Source organism: Peromyscus leucopus, chromosome 8b, assembly GCF_004664715.2.
Source record: "Peromyscus leucopus breed LL Stock chromosome 8b, UCI_PerLeu_2.1, whole genome shotgun sequence".
NCBI classification, from domain to species: Eukaryota; Metazoa; Chordata; class Mammalia; order Rodentia; family Cricetidae; genus Peromyscus; species Peromyscus leucopus.
The window spans coordinates 46,051,936-46,060,906 of NC_051086.1; the positions used below are offsets into that span (position 1 = coordinate 46,051,936).

Consider the following 8,971-nt stretch of genomic DNA (forward strand, 5'->3'; position numbering starts at 1 on the left):
GGCTTGAGGTGACACCCCATCTTTGTGGAAAGTAGAACTTTAATAAATCCAATCCGATCTTGAGAAAAGGAGAGATGTGATAGTATGTGACTGGAATTGTTATTTTTAAAAAAGATCATATCCACTTTACTACAAGTCAGTTTTACTTAAATCAGGACCATCCCAACAAAAAACATTGTTAGCCATTCCTGATTTGAATTTTGGTGTATGAATTAAATTATGGTACACATTAAAAGCCACGAGACATTTGTTTTGTAATAAATAAGGCAGTGGAATTACTTTTTAAGATAAGCTATTAGGTCTGACCTTTCTCCTTTCTTTCTTCTTTTTTTTTTTTTTTTTTTTTTTTTTTTGAGACAGGGTTTCTCTGTGTAGCTTTGCGCCTTTCCTGGATCTCGCTCTGTAGAACAGGCTGGCCTTGAACTCACAAAGATCTGCCTGCCTCTGCCTCCCGAGTGCTGGGATTAAAGGTGTGTGCCACCACTGCCCGGCTTTCCCTTCTTCTTAATTCTAGCGAAGATCATTTTTGTTTCAGGGATGTACTTTTTGTGATTCTCCAGATACTCCATCAGGGTGTCCTCTCCCCCAGGTGATGCCTTTGTTCTTGTTGGCATCTGTGTATGAGAATCCAGCAGCCTGACCAGTCTTCCTCCCAAACAGACCATGGAAATTTGGTCCAGTCTTATGCTTGCCTCCCTTTTCCACAGTGTGGCACTGGGCACACTTCTGAACAAAAACCTTCTTGCCTTTCTCAACATCACCCATTTTTATTTTGCTCCCAGGTGATCAACACCACCATAGCTAAGACCCGAAGATGGACATCCTGCTCTCTAGCCCAAAGACATGCTGACCCATGCCTATTTACCGGTGTCCGTGCCTAGTCCTATAGGACTTTTATCATGAAAGCATGTTGGATTTTGTTAAAGGTTTTCTTTTTTTTTTTTTTTAATCTATTAAGGGAAAGGTTTTTGCACCCCAATAAGCCTCTCTGCTGATGCAGCAATGCAAATCAGACCAAATTAGAAAAAGCCTCAATTTAACGGGTAAAGCTTTCTGAGTTGATTCTCCATCGCCGACCCCCGCCCCCCCAGAGATGACAGGGACAAGAGATCAGAAAAACCATGTGTCTGTTTTCTGGGATGCAGCTTAAATATCCTATGGGAGTGGTCTTAAGCCTCTCTGGGGGAGGAGCCAAGTCTTGGCGGCTTGAAAAAATTGGGGAGGGGAGTTGAGATGGATCTTCCACTACAACATTCCAGACTCTTTGGGTATATAGATGCCAGGTTGCCAGGGGCTGAAATGGAGCTTCTACCAGAATATTCCAGACTCTTTGAGTATAGGGAAGCCAGGGTGTGGATATTGCTCTATAAAATAAAACACTGATGGCCTTGACCAGTAGGAAGTAGGTGCAGCAGGAAGAGGGAAAGGAGAGAGGAAATCTGGAAGCGGAAGGCTGAGGGAGGAGACACTGCACACTCAGAAAAGCAGATGGAAGACGGTAACACAGCCACGGCAATATAATTATAGAAATGTTAATTTAAGAATAAGAAAGTAGCAAAAGCTGCACGCAATAGTTATAAGTGATATAGCGTCTGAGTGATTATTTTATAATGGATCGTGGACTGCGCTTGAACTGAAGAAGCCTCCAGCAACACCAGGGTACCAGAGGTTGAGGTGGAGCTCCCATCCAAACATTAAGATGATCATGAGTTGTGTTTTTTTTTTTTTTTTTTTTTGTCTTCAAGTACATTTATGTAGTTTATTGCATTTATTGACTTGTGAATGTTCAACCATTGCTGCATTTCAGGGATAAAGCTAATTTGGCCATGGTGAATAATCTTTTTTATATCTGCCTATATTCTATTTGCAGGTATTTTTTGAGAACGTTTGAGTCCATGTTCACCAGGGATATGGGCCTGTAGTTTTCTTTTGCTTGTTGTGTCTACCTGGTTTTAGTATTAGAATGACACCAGCTTCATAGAAGGAGTGCAAGAGTGTGCCTTCTGTTCCTTATTTTATTTCTTTTCTCTTCTTCTTTTGAATAGTTTAAGACAGATTGGCTTTCAAAGTCTGCTGGGTTCTTCTGTGAAATTATCTGGCCCTGGACATTTTTTTTTTAGCTGAAAGGGTTTTTATTACTGTTTCAACCTCCTCATTTTTTATGAGTCTGTTTACATTGTTGACTGCTTGGTTTATTTTGGGTGGTTTGGCTCAATCTAGAAACTCATCCATTTCTTTTAGGTTTTCTGTCTTAATCAAGCACAGGTTTTTAAAGTAGTCTCTTACAATATTCTCTATTTCTCTAGTGTCTGTTTCCCTGTTTATTTCTTAATTAATTTGGGGCCTCTCTTTCTTTCTTTTGGATAGTAGGATCTGTCATTCTTGATTATCGTCTCATAGAACCAGCTCTCAGATTCACACACACACACACACACACACACACACACACACACACACACAGTATAGTAGATGGAATTTACGAGTCTACATTCTATAGTAAGTAACAATTTTTGGTTGTTGCTTGTATTTTAGCTTTCTGCTCTGGGTTTTACTATTTCTTGCATTTGCCTAGCTTTGGATTTGGTTTGATTCTGTTTTCCTGATTCTTTGGGTGCATCATTAAGTCATTTATTTGTGCTCTCTGATTTTTTTTAATGTGGTCCTTAGACCTCTAAACTTCCCTTGTAGCGCGGCTTTCAACAGCCCCAGAGGTTTCATTGTGTTGTGTTTTCATTTTCATTTAGTTCCATGCAGGTTTTTACTTCTTTGTTGGTTTCTTCTTCAACCCGCTCAACATTCAGTAAGGAGTTGTTGAATCATGTGAATTATGTGTTTGCTGTCAGTTTTAAGTTTTGTGGTATTGTGGCTAGATAGGATACAAGGAATGATTCCAATCTTTTTGATTTCATAAAGATTTGTTTTCTGACCCAGGATGTGGTCTATTTTAGCAAAGCATCCATGTCATGTGGAGTAAATGTGTATTCTTTGGCGTTTGGAAGTAGTATTCTGTAAATATATGTTAAGTGATTTTGATGTATGATGTCAATTACTCCTCTATTTATCCAGATAACCTGTCTTTTGGAGAAAGTGGATTGATGTCAACCTGTCTTTTTAAATCCAGTAATACATTTGTTAAAAAATGAAAATGGACACCCCAGAGTTTGGTGTGTACATGTTTAGGATAGTAATGTCTTCTTGGTTAACTATTTCTTTGATTAGAATGAAGTGTTCTCTTTTATCTCTTCTGATTAGTTTTAGTTTGAAGTCTATTTTGTCATCTGCTAGGATGGTGATACCTGCTTGCTTCGCGGTCCCACTTGGCTGGAGTTCTTCTGTTCACTCTTTTATTTTAAGGCGGTCCCTGTCTGTAAAGTTGTGTTTCTTGATCCACTCAGCCAGCAGTGTCTTTTGATTGGATTATTTAGGCCACTGGTATTTAAATTTATTATTGAAATATGTGTTACTTGAGGTCATTGTGTTGTTGATTTTTGGTGTTGTGTTTTCAGTGGTACTTCATATTTCTTTCCATGGTCTCTCTACTCTGCTCCTTCTTCTCTTTATCCAGGAATAATGCTTCCTGTATTTTCTTTAGTTTTTATTTGTTAGATATAATTTTTTAAACATTTAATATCTTTGCAACTTTTTCTTTCTCTTTCATGGTGGATAGTTTGCAGGGTATGTATTCTAGGTTGGCCATCATAGTCTTTTAGGACTCGGAATACATTGTTCCGGATTCTTCTGGTTTCTAAAGTTCCATTGAGAAATCAGTTGTCCTTCTAGTGGGTCTTCCTGTATATGGGACTTGTGTTTTTTCTCTTGCAACTTTTACTACACTTTCTTTGTTATGTATATTTAATGTTTTAACTATGATATGTTGTTAGAATTTTCTTCTCTGGTTTTGTCTATTTAGTGTTCTGTGTGCTTCTTATATCTGTATATTTGTGTCTTTCCTTAGTTTGAGGAAGTTTTCTTCTATGATCTTGTTGAAGATCTGGTCTATGCCATTGATTTGGGATTCTTTCCCCTTATCAATGCCTTGTAATTTGAAGGTTTGATTTTCTTTTCTTATGATATCCTACATTTCCTGTATGTTCCTTTCCTGTGTTCTTAATTTTTTTTTCATAATCTTTGCTAATTTGGTCCAGACTCTCTGCTTCATCTTAGAGTCTTGATACACTATCTTCTGTTTGACTCATTTTTTTTTCATGTAAAAAGTTTTATTATTAAAGGGGGAAGGGAGAAAGGAAGAGAGGGAAAGAGGGAGGGAGGGAGAGAGAGCGAGCGTGCAAGCAGGAGGTACAAACTCTCACAGCAAGAGATAGGAAGGAAGAGCTGTTGGACCCATTCTATTTATAAGGCTTTCCGGTGAGTTTTCTAGTTAAGTTAGTAGGTTTCCAGTTCCATCAGTGTTTTAGCTTGAGTCCTCTTCACTGTTTCTATCTGCTTCTGGAATTCTATTTTCAAGTCTTGGATATCATCATTTCCATCAGCCGTGTGTGTGTGTGTGTGTGTGTGTGTGTGTGTGTGTGTGTGTGTGTGTGTGTATGTTCTTGGGCATCACTCAGTCATGTGTTCTCCTTAAGTTCTTTGTCCTTCATTTCATTGAACTGCATCTTTTCTTGTTCTTTAACTTCCTTAAATTCTTGGATAAAGTTTCTGAAAGTTCTTTTAAACTCTATATCCTGGGGTCCATCTAGGTAATTTTCTTTGGCAAACATTTCTACAGAAGTGGTAGGTTTGAGAGAGAAAATGTTGGCTTGACCTTTCATATTGGTATTTTCTGCGATGAGATCTGGGCATGTGGACTTCTTTTGTAAGGTCTACATCTGTTATGGACAGAGGACAGAAGAGAAGACGTACAGATGGGTTGGACCTGAGGTTGGACATGGCTTGGGTTAGATGAAATCAGGTGGGCGGGGGAACTGGGCTTGTATATAGGATGTGCCTTCTGGGCCAGACTAGAATGTGGGGGTAGATCTGAATGGGTGGAAAGGTTGTACGTAGCCTAGGAGGGGCTTGTGGGTTGGGGAGTAGGTAGAGTGGGCCTTGGCAGAAGCCTAGGAATGGGTTGCAGCATGGGAAAGGGCAGCCAGATAAATCACGTGGGACCTTGGGCTGGATCTGGTGGTTTGGGGAGAAGAAATGGGTGGGGAGAGTCAGGGAAACTCAGCAGGCTGGACCCTGGAGAAGAATGTGGGAGCTGCAACTGGATGAAGAGGTTCAATGCATCGCGAGCAGGACCTGTCAAATTTTCCTATTTTTGATCTCTTTCTGGTGCTTTGAAGTGACTTTTATTTAAAAAAAAATCATTTTAAAAAATTGGGTCCCCAGTTTATATCCATAATCTGCAAGAACATAAATATCATAGAAGTACAGCCATATCATCTGGGAAAGCATTTCAACGATCACAGAAAGTGCATTATTATTTTTGGTTTTGAGCTGGGAAAGCATTTCAGTGATCACAAAAAGTGCATTATTGTTTTTGGTTTTGAATAATGGAGTACGTTTCAGCAAATGCAAGCAGGAAGTAAGTATATGGGATATTATTAATGTGTTAGCAGGCTAGGACTATCAAATAAAATATGACAGACTGAGTGGCTCAAACAACAGACACTTTTTTTCTTATAAGTATAGAAGCTAGAAGTCCACAATCAAGGCTCTGGCCAAGTCCCTCCTCCTACCTGGGCAGACCAGAGAATGATCTAGGATTGCCATACTTTCAGTTTGGAATGGGCAAGCATATTAGTATATAGCAAGCCAAAGTAATGAAGAATAAATGGCAAGTAGCAGTTAGACAGACAGACAGACAACAAAATATCATTGAACCAGGTGCTCAAAACATCCAACAGAAATTGACCAGGGAAGCCCTGTTGAGGCTGTCAGTTGGAATTTCCAATAGAGAGAGCCCTGGACAGAGCAGAGAGTCCCCTCAAGTGAGGCTTCCAAAAAGAATAGCAATAGCTAGAGAGGACACCCCTGGATCAGGCGCTCACACAGAGGACACCCCTGGATCGGGCGCCCCCAGAGAGGACACCCCTGGATCGGGCGCCCCCAGAGAGGACACCCTGGATCGGGCGCTCACAGAGAGGACACCCCTGGATCGGGCGCTCACAGACATCCTGCAGACATTGGCTCGGGGCTGAGGCCATTGGCTGGAGTGGCTAATTGAGCTTTCATTCCACTGATAACCCTTCCATGGCTGGACTCCCAGCTTCTCTCTCCCAATGTAAACACTTTTTTATCACGGAGTAAACAAGTAACCTCTGTTGGACATGATCTACCTTCCAGCAGTTTATAAGGATGTGATTTTTTTTTATTCTCGGACTGTTCTCTACCCTCCCTGTCACGGAGTTAGAGGGGCCAGACCACCCCCCGAGACAAGGCGCCTTGAAGGACCACTTGTCATAGACACGCTTTGGTTTAAAGTGTTGGGTGGGGAGGATGGCAACAACCTACTTCCTCAGCCAGCTCCTCATGAGCTCAAAGAGCACACGACAATAATAATGTTCATCACACCTTGTGGCTTTTTTCTCTGTGTGCCCACATCTAAAGGAAGCTGAAAACATTAGAGAAACTAGCTGCAGAAACGCTGTCTGACTTGACTTTTCATGTGGGCAGCATCCGTAAAACTCCTCTGAGACAGAGCCTTCCCTGTACGAGGGCAGGGGAACACAGCCTTTCTCGCCATGGCTGCAATGGGCCCGAGTACATACACTGCTTTTCACTGTCTTTACACTTCCCCGGGTGTCTCCTTGTGACTTTCCTTGGACTTATTGTTGTAGTCCAGAGATCTCTTTGTTCTGCTGTTTCTTCATACAAAATTCTTTGTCTAAAAGATATAAAATCATTCATTTGGCCATCTCTTTTGACTTCTGCCTCGTGGAGGCCTTATGTAATGTAGATTAAGTCAACAGTTTCCATGGAGATCGTCTTCCTATCACAACTAAGTGTCTAGGATTTAAGTTGTTTCCTAAAGCCAGACATTGACTGTTCCTTTTGAGCCCATGTGGCTCCCGGGAGTTAGATGTTGTGTCACTGGTGGCTTTCTGCTGTGTTAGTTGCCTTTGCTTTACAAAATGTCTGTCACCAGCAACTTCCGGGGGTTGAGGTGGATGCTGAATTTCACAGTGTTGGAGGTTTCAGCCCACAGTCCTTGGCTCCATTGATTCTGGACCCATGGGAGGCAAAACATCGTGATCACTGGACCACAAGGCAGGGTCTACTCACCCTGGGGCAGGCAGGAGACAGAGTGAGAGAGGGAACAGGGACTAAGTAGAGTCTTCAAAGGCATGCTCCTGTGCCATGCTTCTCCCATGTAGTTTCCAGTCATGGTGACACCAACCAGGAACACAAAAGCTTGAGAGAGATTTCCCATTTAAGCCAACACCATGGGGGTCAGTACTTCACAGCTTAAAATCCTTAAGTTTCTTCTATGTAAAGCTCACTGGTGAATCTCAGGTCATATATCTATTCTAGCAATAGGGGGCTCTGGGAAATGTGGTCTTCTGACTTCTACACAACAGTGTATGCACTGACAAGACACAGACATTCCCAAGCATAAGAAAGAGGCACAAACTTTCTGAGTGGTTAAAAATAACAACTAAAACACAGCATGACCCGTGGAACGATTGCATAAGATTGCAAGCATTTTCCTTCTTGAACAATTGTAACTTCTTTTGAATACGATACAAACTTCTGTTACTTAGGTGGCAATTCCTCCACAGATAAAGGCAGTTAAAGAAAATTCTGCAAGTGATCACATGCTAATAATTTTAAATGATTAAGAAAATGGGTGATTATTTTTTCTTCTAGGAAATAGCAGTTACACTGGACTGAGGAAGAAAGTTAAAAAGAGACTGTTGTGGGAAAATATTTTTAACATTTGCTGAAGTATAGTCTCATCCCGAAAATACTAGGCCAAGAGGGCACTAGAGATTAGTTCTCTGACCTTCAAAGAATAGAAAGAATTTTAAATATTTAGCATGTTCCAGAGCATGGATAAAAATAGGAGGCTTTCCAGCATGGTTTGCTAAGCTACGCTAGCTTCTGCTGTCTGCTTTGGAGTGAGCAACGGCCCCACCTACTCTAGAAGATAAAGGTGTGGAGGAGGGCATACAGAAATGCCACTGTAGGCTGTGACCAAGCCTAGGCCTAAGGGGTGGGGCAAGATGACCATCAGACCCTGGACAGCTGTGGCCTTTGTTCCTGGGAAGCAAACGAGTTTAGTTCATCTTTCAGAAAGGGGGTTGAGGGGAGAGATGACCTTGGTTCTCATCCTCCATCCTCCAACACCTTTCCTCATTGGTTGCCTCATTGGCCAAGGCTAAAGGTCAATGGAGGGGGTCGATGGGGGTCCTAGAAGCCAGCATCCCAGAGCAGGTGGGGACAGATAAAGGGTGACTCTGGAGAGATAAACGGAAGTCAAATCACAAACTGTCACACCATCTAACTGTCTTGATAAAGGACTGAACTGGGTGAGCAGGTGCCACTCGGGCATGAGGACTTGACCAGGTGCCGAGGATGATCAGATACACAGCAGCCGCTGCCTGGATAAACGGACGAGCAGGCGGGGCTCTGCTGAAATGGGCTGTGTACAGATGGTCCTAGTAGAAGGGTCAGGGTCTCTACTGACAGGCAGATAGAGAATCTGTCATCAGCCATTCCCCCTTTCATCATACCAGAGTCACACAGCCACTGAGTATTCAGAGACATACTGCAGCAAAGCAGCATCAGGAGAGAGTCACTTCACTGACTTTCCAGCTCAAAGGAGAACATCAGAATCCTCGAACCAGAGTTAAAATCGTGGCTCTCTGTAGGTGTGTGTTGTGTGTATGTGGGGGGGGGCAGCTTTGACTTTTTAGAAAGGTGGCTTTATGTGGAGGAACTCAGAGGTGAAGTTTATACCATCGGTCAGAGCGTGAGAAGAATTCAAAGTGGAATGGAAATCCATCATGAAGTGAGAAGATCTGGA

At 42.0% G+C, this 8,971-nt stretch overlaps 1 pseudogene; it reads right to left on the reverse strand.

Moving 5' to 3' along the window:
* Nucleotides 1-275: 275 nt before the first annotated feature.
* Nucleotides 276-782, reverse strand: LOC114693098 (annotated as a pseudogene).
* Between the last annotated feature and the right edge of the window lie 8,189 nt (nucleotides 783-8,971).